The 13216-nt window shown below is 31.3% G+C and overlaps 1 protein-coding gene across 7 annotated transcripts in view; it reads right to left on the bottom strand.

Moving 5' to 3' along the window:
• Positions 1-13216, bottom strand: part of rols (zinc-RING finger and ankyrin repeat domain-containing protein rolling pebbles) — a 105082-nt gene that overhangs the window by 33307 nt on the left and 58559 nt on the right. The window contains exon 1 of one of the 7 annotated variants that reach the window (XM_016071448.4): positions 807-927. The exons of the other annotated variants lie outside the window; for them this stretch is intronic. The gene's annotated coding sequence lies outside the window, so the exon portion shown is untranslated. Of the gene's footprint in view, positions 1-806; positions 928-13216 lie in introns of those variants that run through there. 7 annotated transcript variants of the gene reach the window in all.

Genomic DNA, 13216 nt, shown 5'->3' with positions numbered 1-13216 from the left:
GATAAAAAAAATGAGTGACTGTTGACTTCCACCGGTGAATGTTGACAATCACACAATCGCTTTGGTAAATGTCCGAACTATACATTAGGTCTAGTTACATGCAACTGCCTGGTATATATTTGCTCTACACTGATGTTTTTATTAAGGTTCAGTGCCACTACCCGGTACTTCGGACACTGATGTTTCTCCTAATCTATCCTCAGTAGATATTAAAATATCGAATAAATATAATAATATCAACGAATAAATTAATATCAAATCGGATATAACAAATATACGGACATTCACCAAAGCGACTGTGATTGTTGACATTCACCGGTGAAAGTCGACATTCTCTTGATTTTGGTCATTCACGGAAGCATATAAATTGTTTTTTACTCAGCTAGGAGAAAGAAGAAAAAAAATCGTTGAAAAACATTTTTTCTAAAATACAAAATGAGAAATTTAAAAAAAAAAAAAAATCATTAATTTAGAAAAAAAATATAAAGATAGAGAGAAAAAAAAGGGGGAATTGAAGAAACTAAGAAGAGATTTTGAGTGAATTAAATGTTGAGCTTTGAAGAAAAAAAAGTATTTGAAACCTATCTACATATGGATTCTTTTTAGAATTCGAAATGTATAAAAAATAATGTACCACAAAATAATTAGAGTGTAGTCACGAATAAATAAACCATCATTCCAAATGCAGCACATTTAAAAAAAAAAGGGGGGGTTGTAAATAACTCGCAGGACAGTTGCGTGCCGAACATCCAGGTGCGTCAAACGAGACACAAGAAGTACCAGGAAGGAAAAAAAAAAGAACTTACACTAATGTATAGTCCAGCAAAGACCATGAATCCCGGCCATGTGGAAGTCCTGCGAGGCAAACTCATCCAATAATGACAGGTTTAGAGACAGAGTATGTAGGTCGGATCATTATTTTTCGAGTTCTGAATCGGTTATTACGAAATGTTCCATCCAAGGATACGGCTATGAGTCATCGAACGAGAAGAAATAAATCACAGATCTAAATAGTTATGAGATCCCCCCTTCAGACCCAGACAAATCGTCTGAAACACCAGAACGGGTAAAGACACAGGTGTGCAAATACACAGGAGTACTGATCTCAATATTTTTTTTCTTCTTCTGTCTATAGTTCAGTTGTAGAACAGAGAACTCATTTGAAGTGAGGTGATTGTTGGTTTTAATCAAGATGTTTTAAGCAAATGTCTGTGCCGCACGCAATCGGACACGCTGTCTCAGAAATGGAATTGATATTTTGATTTTCTTGTTATGGGAATAAAAAGTGGGGAACCACAAATGAGCGAGTTCTTAAGAAAACGCTATATCGCTAACGAAAGTATATGAATCGTTAATTCTTGTTCACATCCATAAGTAATTTAAAGCATAGAAAAAGTGAATTGAGGTAAAATTACGAGTAAGGCATGAAGCCGATTGATGAATTTCCTCATTAGTAAATCCTGAGCAGTGGTCGAAAAAACTACATTATTTTTGTAGCTTACTACAACTACTTTCGAAATGTAGTGATTACTTCACTACTTTAAGGGACCGAACTTAGCAGGAGAAATTAATTTACACCTGTATAATTTACACTGATAGAGAAATTAATTTACATATTATGTTCTAAATGGTTTTGAATAAAAAATTGGTTTACATTAAAACATGAAGAATTCTTTAGAAATATATGTATACATGAGCCAGTTTGTTATTCTAAAACATTTTTTCTTTCTTTTCCGAATTTGTTCATTTGATTTTCAACTTCTTATACCTTCCTCGAAAGCGAATATTTAATTTCAGAAATGCTAGGACATTATCAAATACTTGTAATTTCGTTAAGTGTTTAATGCTCTTTTATTTTCTCTAAGAAATTGAGGGGTTATGGGGTTGGGGAAACTTAGATGGAATCTGTATTCAGATAAAGAAACCCTCACTAGAAAAATTTAAACATTACTAATATTGAAAAAAAAAAAGTTATGTACTTAATTCATAAAATATTATTTACAGGTAGTCTTATTAATTTCGATTCCTCATAGGTTTTAAATGCGGCTAGACCTTGATACCCCCCCCCCCCCAGATAGATTTTTCGTTTTGAACTCAAAAGATTCTTTATTTTATGAATTCTAGATTTCGCTGTTAAATAATTGTTTGGGGTCACTATTATTTATGCTTACTAACTAAAATTTTTGTAAAAATACTAAAATTCAAATCACCCTTTAACAATTTTTATCTAATAACTGATGACTATATGTTGATGTTATGTTGATGTGATTTTCGTCGAAGATTATGAAGTAATGGTAAAATGGTGATTTTATTCAAACTTTCTCAGTCTCGTAACATTAATTTTATCAATGAATTAAAGAGGAAGAAAAAAAAAGGTACACATAACCCTTGGATAATGAATGGATTGTAGTGGCATTTAGAGCAAGGCGGGGGAGAGATAAAATTCCAGGCGTTGATAAGATCGCTTCATCCGGTGAACGTGATAAATACACATGTAATAAGGCGTCAAAGATCTTGTGAGTGTCTTATCTAAGGCGAGACAATAAGATTCCCATTGACATCTAAATATATGTTACTACCTCCGCCATTTCAATGGTTACTTTCATTGCTAAATATTAATTTAACTGGATAGGTAAAAATAGCTGGGATAGGTAAAAATCCAATAGGCTTTATAAATTTGATGATAATTGTTGCATTATGTAATAAATATTTAACACATAGGGAATTTTAGGGATTTTTATGGACAACAAAATAGAAAAACTAATATTTTCCATTAATGATTGCCATTAAATACGCTTGGAATGTATTATGTTTACTCATAATTTTGAATAGTAATTAATAGATATTTAATTCATCATTAGTTAAAAGTTTTTTTAATTAAGTTTTAAGTTGGACCGCGATGGCTCAGGTGATAGAGCGTTCGCTTTCCAATAAGGCGAGCCGGGTTCGAAACCCAGTCTATACGAATTCCACATCTGGCTTGCACCGAACACAGTGCTGACGTGAAATATCCTCAGTGGTAGACGATCATGGGTTAGAGTCCACCTTGCCGCCATGCTAACCGTGGAAGGTTCTCGTAGTCGTCCTTTCCATGTAACGCAAATGCGGGTTAGCTCCATCAAAAAGTCCTCCAAATTTCTCTCGATACTCGATCCAGGAGTTCCTTGTCTTCTGGATTGGGTTCAAAATTACAAGGCTAAGGAGATTAACATTAGTAGTCATAAACCCATAAAATTGGGACGGCTGTTCAACGACGGTTATAAAATTATTTTAAAAAAAATTGAGTATCATATAAGATCGTTGCTTTCACTTGATGTAGATATTTTATCGGTTCGAATTAACTGTTCAACGGCTGTTCAACGACGGTTATAAAATATTAAAAAATATTTATGTTAAAAAGAATGTTCTGAATAAAAATAAACTGAACATTTTAGAACAAAAAGAGTTCACAACTGATTTCTATAAATGAGGCTTGCTTCATTATTTATTAGTAATATTTATTTAGGGTCGATAATTTTCCGATGTTGGCTCTATATAGAATTGTTAGATTAACCTAATATTTTATATCCATTATTCAGCCAATATCAGCCCTATATAGGAATATTATTGTCCAATATTAAAAGTCAAGCTAGGACTAATATTTCATTTTATTTTATTTTATAACCGTCGTTGAACAGCAGACCCGATTTTTTTGGGTTTAAGACTACTAATGTTCAACTGCGTAGCCTTGTAATGTTGAACCTAATCCAGAAGACAACGGAACTCCTGCATCAAGTATCAGGAGTAATTTGTCTTCGTGGAGGACTTTATGATGAAATTAACTCGCATTTGCGTTACATGGAGAGGAAGACCACGATAACCTCACATGGCTGGTCTGACAACAAAAGGACTCTAACCCATGATCCGCCTACCACTGAGGATATTTCACGTCAGCACTGTGGTCGGTGCAAGTCGGATGCGGAATTCGTTTCGACCAGCCGTCGCAGGGGATTCGAACCCGGTTCACCTCATTGGAAGGCGAATGCTCTATCCCCTGAGCCACCGCGGCTCTAGAACCAATATTTTATTTTACGATGCATGTTCCTGTAGGACCTTTATTGAGCTAATTTTGAGTCCAACTAAGTTCCAACTAAAATATTTACTAGGAGTATCACTTCAAGTAAAATGCCAATTAAACAGAAATAAGGAAAGTACAATAAAGGAAAATATAATATGTCCAATGACAATATATAGAACAAATTATGGAGAAAAAAACAAGATATAAACAGGCCATTAATTTTTCCTATTACGCTTTTCAAATCAAAATATAGAAATTCTTTAATAAAGAAATATGTTAACATTATTATCATTTTCAACGTCTATAGCAATTTTTATGTTTTTTTTTTCGAAGTAAAGCATAATGCTGCTTATTTTCAGCTTATGTAGTATATACCACCAGAAACTAATTCATAACTAGGCTAGATATTGGACGAAGACTGCAAATTTATTTTTCGGACATAAAACCTAATTTAAAATAATTAACGATAAAACGATGAAAAACCTTACTTCCTTCTAATTAAATACTTTAAATACTTCATAGGTAATAACGTTTACAATAACCTTAAACTTTATTTACAAAGTTGGGGCTCCACCGAAATAAGGTTGATTATTTTCGCAGCCGAAAAAAAAGGGAAACTGCTGCTATAACAATTCCTCATAAAACTAATAAACAAAAAAGGGAAACTTGAGAAACTAAAAAGACAATATTAATGCTAAAAAACAGGCAATTTAGGCGTAAAAAAATAACAAATAAATAAAAGGAAAGTGAGGTAATAGTCTGAAGATGAATGGAAAGTGACAAAATGAAACGAAAACAGTGCAATTTTCATTTTACGAGGGTTATTTTAACTGCAAACGATATAAAAATGAAACAATAACCAATTTACAAAAATGCCAGCGCACAAGTGGAATAAACCTTCAGGTATTTTTCTCTCACTCGTGATTCAGAGGTCGTCGCTTGGGGGTCAATCATGACTGACCTCTGGTCTCTCACCGCATTAAATGACCTGTTAGGGGCGTCAAAAATTGATTTAGTTCTTACTCTAATTTTGAAATAAATGCGCATACCTTTGCCTTTTTTTTTTATCTTTTTAAATTTAATAGAATTTTCAGTAAATCGCTATATTCGAGTACTACAGGTTTCAAAGTAAAAAATATATGGACAATGGCAATCAAAAACTAGAAAAAAATGTTACCAGCAAGTAATGTAGAGTGGGTATCTCGATTGGTTGTTGAAACATGGTATTTGTTTACGTTTACGAAAGTTCTTTGCACATTTTTTTCAAGTAAACCAAGCCTATCAAGTATCAATTCTAACAAGTGATATTCTATTCTCTTTCACTAAAATTTCAATTCTTTCACAATATCATTCTTACTTAACACAAAGACAGGCACGAAACAATGTAGAACTTAAACTAATGGGATATCTGCAAGTGACGTAATGCGGGTATCTCGATGATGATTGGTTGTAGAAACGTGGCATTTGCTTACGTTAGCAACTGTTTTTTTCTATTTCGAGTAAGCCAAGCGTGTCAAGTATCAATTCTTATAAGAAGTGACACATTCTAAATTCTTTATCAATGATTCTTTCTCAAAGATTTAAATTTTTTCACTATCTATTTACACAGAGACTTTACACAAAGACAGGCCCGAAACACTGTGGACCATAAGCAAACTAATACTGCATCGAAGTTGCCAGGTACACAAAACAAAAGTATGTCACATGAACAATATGATGTTTTAAGAAATAATAAATCTAAATTAACGTAAAAGATAAATAATTATATTATAACAAATTCAATCAAATTGAATTATTTTCATGTTAATTAACGTTCTAAGTGTGGAGATACTTAGTTTGACTTTAACACATCATCTTGTTTATAAACGATCAACTGGCACCGAGGTCATAGGTCACGTGTCTGGGTATCAGTGATCGTCTTCTTCTCGAGTTGCAAGTCCGAAAATAAAAGATCCTAAAATGTTTTATTATACCAACACAGATTTATTTCCAGAAAAATAGCGTAAAATTTAAACGTAATCATTTTGTCGGTTACCATTGCAACTTCATCAACTATTTTAATTTCTAAAATCCTAATTAATTTCCGATTACTCAATAACACTTTAAATCAAGGTCTGATATTTCCTCTCGATATTGACGACTGGATATTTGGGACTGGGTTGCAGGTTTAGTCTTGTAAAATTCCAATTGAATTACCACATTTTTTCCCGACCTAGTTCGAGGGACTTCGGGATATTTATTTATTAATATTATTCTTCAAAAATTTTAATAAAATATAGCATTAATAAAAAGCATAACATCAATAAAAAACATAAATAAACATAATAAAAAATAAAGTTTATTGACTCTTTTATCGTCCCCCAAAACATTTATATTACATCGGTTAATATTTAAAAAATTGTTCATATTTTTTCGCGAAAATAGTGGCGAGTAAAAATTTTAGACTAGTTAGTATATTTAGAACTTTAATTTCATGCCCTGCATTAAATGAATATCAACCTATAGAATAAATTAATTAAAAATAGTATTTAAAACGTTAATTTCTAATAATGCTTTGAAAAACTGCATTTGTAATTTAAAATTAAATATGTTAGTTAACTGAGCGCAGTTTTACAAGGTTACAATAAAATTGATAGTAACTTATTTACTGTTTAATAATTGTAGAAAAATGAAAACGTATATACATCGATTTAAATATGTATATCACAAAATGTTTCTTGATTAGAAAATGAAAAGTAAAAGCAAATACAAAAAAAGAAAAATTTTAGTACGATTATTTGATCGGATATGTGGACGCTCATCTGACTATCGTTTCCGATATATCGTACCGAAAAACGATATCGCCATACCGCCGAAGACATAAAAGCTATATCATCGCAAATGCTAAAACACGCATTCTTTTACAAGGTATATTATTAGATACGTCGTATGACATTCGAGCACGTGCCGTGTAATGAAAAAGTCATGACTTACAGCAAAAAGCTCACAACAGTAAATTAACACGTTGAATGCCACGCTAATTTTACATGGCTTGCCCGTCTGGCCAAACGGTAAATAACTACAAACTAAATTTGCACATATTAAGACAGATGTTGCTAGTATTTTTAAAAGGTTTAGCATGACATTTTTGTAAAAAAGTGGTGCATTATATAAACCTACGAATTGTTTAGAAATAGTGGTGGATAAAAATCTACTTCCTTGAATTTATTAAACCAAGAATCACAATTAATAAACTACCACTTGAAAATATTTATTCGCTGTCCGGAGCAAGTTGGCATCTCTGTGTATATAAATAAAACTATTTTTGTGTGTTCTATGTGGCATTCATTTCTTCAAACCATTTTAGTAACTATAATAATATTAAAAATTTACTCGAATCATGTGTTTCTAATAATCTTGGTTTCGCCAGGTTACCGGTGACCCCCGTGTCATTCAACGTGTTAAAATAACATATTATGAGTTAAAGCACGTTATTTCATTTGGCAACAGAGTTTTCGAAAAACAGCTTTAATGAGTTTTATTTCTTCCATTCTTACGTTTTTAAAAAATTATTCCAAATTTCCATTTTGAAGCAAGGCCATAAAGTAAGTTAATCCTTTATTGTTTAAATTCTCTGCACTGCTGAATTTTTTTAAAAACATTTTTTACTGCCTTTCGTTTTTTTTCTTCCTAGAACTCATCAACTAAATGATCATCAACTCACTTAATGGCATTAAAAAAAAAGAAACCTGGACTGCGTGACAAACAGGTAAAAACTTGTCGCACAACGGCTGAAAGAATCCCACGCAATCCAAGACTGACTACAGCAGACTGCGTGGCAAAGTAATAAGGTGAGATTGGCATTGAATCTAAGTGACCTTTATTTTCTTTTATTTTTTATTTTAATGGGCCACTTCAGTGACTAAAACATGGAGATTGCAGGACATGACATTACGAATTATAATAAAGTAAGAGTAATGGTTGTTTTTCTTTCTGTGTCCGAATAACTCGAGGACAGGAAAACAGAAATGTTCGGGTTGGGCAGGTAGCCATTTTTCTTAGAATCCCGATTAGTGTTAAGAGACACCTGCTTAAATTATTCCACACGAATATCATTTTTTAGAATCATTTAAATTGCTTCCAACTTCGAATGCTATTCATTCATGTTTATTATTATGATTTGTGACATCAATTATTTTATTTTTTTTGGCAACGACGCGCGACATCTTTGAATCTACAACGCGTCGCAATATACGTGATAAATTTTACTTCAAATATTTTTCCTTCTTTTTTTCATTACTGTATATCATATCATTATACTGTATATCACATACCTGGCCATATCATTACACGCATTATAAGATTCTATGCAAAATCTTAATGATCATGTGATACTTATACAGCATTATTGTTTTGACGCGGCTGAAACCGGTTTGTACTTGTTTAGGTTCGTGCATCAATTAGCTAACATTGTAATTCAATATGTTAACTCATTACATGTGTATTTAAATACAAAAGTATTGTGTATAAACTCGTGCAAAACACGTAATAACACTACAAAGCGTCAGATAATTTGGTCTAATTATTATAATATACTAATATAATAACTGATATAATAAATATTCTATATTTATCTAATATATCGTATAGAGCCGCGATGGCTCAGGGGATAGAGCGCTTGCCTTTCAATGAGGCAAACCGAGTTCGAATCCCAGTCGATACGAATTACGTATTCGGCTTGTACCGACCACAGTGCTGACGTAAAATATCCTCAGTGGTAAACGGATCATAGGTTAGAGTCCCCTTGTCGTCAGGCTAACCGTGGGAGGTTCTCGTGGTCTTCCTCTCCATGTGACGCAAATGCGGGTTAGTTCCATTTAAAAAGTCCTACACGAAGGCAAATTTCTCCCAATACTCGATGCAGGAGTTCCCTTGTCTTCTGGATTGAGTTCAAAATTACAATGCTACGGAGTTGAACATTAGTAGTCGGTAGTAGTAGTAGTAACATTAGTAGTAGTTCAACGACGGTTATAAATAATAAAATCCTATCATCGAATTTATATTTTCTAGCGCCAAATTTAACCCATTGATACAGGAACGTAAACAAGTGCAAACCGGTTTCAGTAGTGTAGAAACAATAAAGCTGTATAGTATCACCTGATAATCAAGATTTTACATAGAGCGTCTAATAATTTGGCCAGGGATCTTGATTATACAAAGTAACTTGGACCGGACAGATATGTAAGAGGTAACATCAATTTCAATCTATTTTCATCAATATTCTTATCTATTATCTATTCGTATCAATATCTATTTTCATCAACACAAAAAAGTCAAAATTCAGTTAAGACATGCTACAGTCGGGATAATTGATAAACTCAACTTTGATGGGGATAAAATGTGAATCCGTCCATTGACTACCACTAACCTTAATCAAATTTTAAAAATTAATATGATCGTAAGCATTTTTAACAGACGTCAAGATGGCAGACTTAAATTTTTAATCTTTTTCCTAATACTTCGCTTAAATTATGCGAATTTGTATGAAATACATTTAGAAAATAAATGGAACTAAACATTTTTTCTATTTATAACGCCAAAAGCGTAAAAATAATTTCCAACTAAAGATTTCAACTTATAAAACATTATGTTGCAAGTACAGTAGAAAATTTGTTTCTAATATCAAGACGTAGAAATAATTTCTAACAAAAGTTTGTAACTTAGGCGGCATTTTGCAGTTTTACAGTAGAAAATGTGTGTTCTAATATCAAGACATAGAAATAATTTGTAACGTAAGTTTGTAACTTAGGCGACATTTTGCTGCAAGTACAGTAGAAACTGTGCCTCTAGTACTAAGGCGTAGGAAAAATTTCCAAAAAAAGTTAGTAACTTAGGTGTTATTTTACTGCTTTACAGTAGAAAATGGGCCACGAGTTATTAAGACTCAGAAATAATTTCGAACAAAAGTTAGTAACTTAGGCTTCATTTTGCTGTTTTGCAGTAGAAAATGTGTTTTTAATATCAAGACGTAGAAATAATTTCTAACGTAAGTTTGTAACTTAGGCGACATTTTGCTGCTTTACAGTAGAAAATGGACCACGAGTATTAAGACTCAGAAATAATTCCAAGCATAAGTTTGTAACTTATGTAACATTATGCTGCGTTATAGAAAAATATGCGCCTCTAGTGTAACATTAATATACAACATTATAAAGAGTTATATTTTATTCTATTTTCTTCACACAAAAAAAGAAAATCCATCAAAATAGCAGCCTAGAGTACTTATTTTTTTCGTATCAGTTGGTTTCATCGTTATAATTCCTACTTTACATGCGAGATTATTTTGATTACTTGAATGGCGTGGGACGATTACAGGTAACCTTGCTGCCGGCATCATTCCACACCTCTTTCTCATAAATCAGTTCGGAACGATGACGTAATCATAAATAGAACTTACAAAAAAATTTTCTTAATATTTCTAAAATATGATAAATAAATTTAATAAGGGACATTCATAGCATGGATTTACGTAAACGCCAAAAGTTGTGGTATACATTATTCAAATTTAGTGAAAAATATTATTCTTAAAATTGCTCAAGATTAGCTTCTAAAATTCTAAATAGCTCAGTCGAATAGTTTCGAAGAAATAGATCCAAAAAGCTTACTATTTTTAATGAAAATTGGAATTTTTAAATTGTAATTTTTTGGGGAACTATTCGATTGTTTTTATTTTGTACTTACGAATTTTATTTTATTTATTTGTTTTTATCAGCTAACTCATTTTTGGCGTTAGAACTTTTAATGCTCAACTCTTGAACTTTGTAATTTTGAATTCAACCCAGAAGACAAGAGAACTCTTTTATTAAGCATTGGGGGAACTAGGCCTTCAAGTACTTTATGATGGAACTAACAAGCATTTGTGTAACATGGCGAAGAAAACCACTTTCCCACTGTCCGTGCAACAACAAGGAAGTTATAAAGAATAAATGAAAATAGAGCCCTAAACAGAATCAAATTTAGTTTACGGCCAACAATGTTCAACTCCGTAGCCTTGTAATTTTGAACCTAATAGAGAATACAAGGGAACTCAAGCATAGAGAGAAATTTGATTTCATGGAGGACTTTTTGATGAAATTAACCAACATTTGCGTTACATGGAGAGGAAAACCCCGAAAACCTCCCAACAGTTTATGCCAATACAATTCTGTAATCAACAGTGTTTGATGAGTAATTAAATAGTATACAGTTGTGTGTCTTTAAAATTTCGAGAAGTATCTTTGTTTTTATGTATTTAACTTCAAAAGAATTTTTTTTATCTTCATCCAAATCGGTTGTCATCAATTTAAACTGTAATGAAATTATATTTTAAAAAATCTAAAAACTGACAAAAATGTAGTTTTAAATTAAATACTCAAAAACACAAAATCGCATCACCTTATTGCTTTAAAGTTTTGAGGAAAAATCCATAGAAGTTCTAAAAATTACCAAGCGCTATTTTTCCTAACCTAATAAAGCCAGATCTTTATTTTCCACCTTTTTTTAAAAAACTTATTGATATGTATAACAATATTTTATCATCAAAAGTTTGTTAAGTACAAAACAATATCAAGAAAACACAAATTCAAATTTTAAAAGAAAATCCAATATGGCGAAAGGTAGAGGCTTTTTTATGTTCATTTTTTACCTTTTACCTATTTCGCCATATATAGAGCATTCTTTTTAGAGAATCGAAAAAGTTTAAATTATTTTTTATTTTTCATGTTTTTATTTAAAAATAGTCGAAAAAATTTCAGCAGTAAGATATTAAAAGTTTTACATAATTCTTAAAGAATATTACTTATACAAAATACAAAATTCAGCTCTATCGGATTATTAGTTTCTGAGCTATGGAGTTTTTAAAAAGTCGTATATTATACCATATACAATCTAAAAATAAATAAGTTTAAACTCGTTGATGTTTCTCATAACTGCTCTAAACTTTAAAGAAAGTAAATGTAAAGATAATTGTTATAAATGTTTAATTGTTAGATGTTGTAATGCAATTTTAGTTGCAAATCAGACGAAAATATATTTCAAACTTTTAAATAAAGAGATTCGCCAAAAATTTTCATCATTGCCAAACACAAACAGTAATTATCATTATTTAAAGAAAACGATTACTAACAAGTAAACTTATTCTCGAAATCTCCCTCAACTGATCGTTTTCTAGGAAAATAAACAAATGAAGAGGAGCGAAACTAAAAATGACATCGTCGATAAAAGAATGTAAACAAGAACATAATGAGACAGATAAACTGGTCACTCGACAAAATTTATGACCTCGCGAATCTATACAAAGCTCACGACAATCGTGCAAACAATAATGACGAAAAAAACTGACATAACTTTTCTATCATCCTTTGTTGACATGTGTATGGACATTTACAGCATCCCTACTCAAATCAGGCAATTACGAACTCAAATTGGCTTTATTTCTGTCATCAAATATTTGAGGGTCGAAAATTGTTATGAATTGAATAGTAAAAGACAAGCAAGCGCAGTAAATGTGCCTTTAAAATTAAGATAGATGATTATCTTTATTATTCTTGTGGTTATTAGATTAGATGTCTTTTTTTCTTCTCTTCCCTATAAGGTTTTTTTTTTCTTTTTTAAATTAGATTTTTATTAAGAGCTCAAAATTGCCAACATTTAAGAAAAAATTCGTAAAAAAAATATAATAAGAATTACTATATAGCTGTGGGAAACGTTGTATTCCATTATGAATATTATAAGGTTCTATTATGAAAAAAAAGGTATAGATTTTTTATAATAGAAAATATTTATTAAAAAAAAAAACTTCTTAGTAACAGAACTCTAAATAATCAATATCCAATAACTAATTCATAAAAAAATATTTGAAGGAATAAATAGCGAAGGGAAAACTTGTACTTCATCATAAAGATTATGTGGAATTCTGTTAAAAATGAAAATTAACTTCTCAGTAAAAGAACTGGAAATTGTCAACATTCAAGAATAATTCGTAAAAAAGATTTTTGAGAATAAATATGAGGGAAAACTTCTATTTCATTAGGAATATTGTGAAGTTATTTTATGAAAATAAATATGGAGTTAACTTTACTAATGGAACTTCTGTAAATGAACTCCATAGTAACAAAAATCAAAATCGCCAACATTCCAGAA

This window comes from Parasteatoda tepidariorum, chromosome 4 (assembly GCF_982258835.1).
Source record: "Parasteatoda tepidariorum strain Cologne lab strain chromosome 4, Ptep-v5.0, whole genome shotgun sequence".
Classification (NCBI taxonomy): domain Eukaryota; kingdom Metazoa; phylum Arthropoda; class Arachnida; order Araneae; family Theridiidae; genus Parasteatoda; species Parasteatoda tepidariorum.
This window is presented reverse-complemented; position numbering and strand designations above follow the sequence as displayed.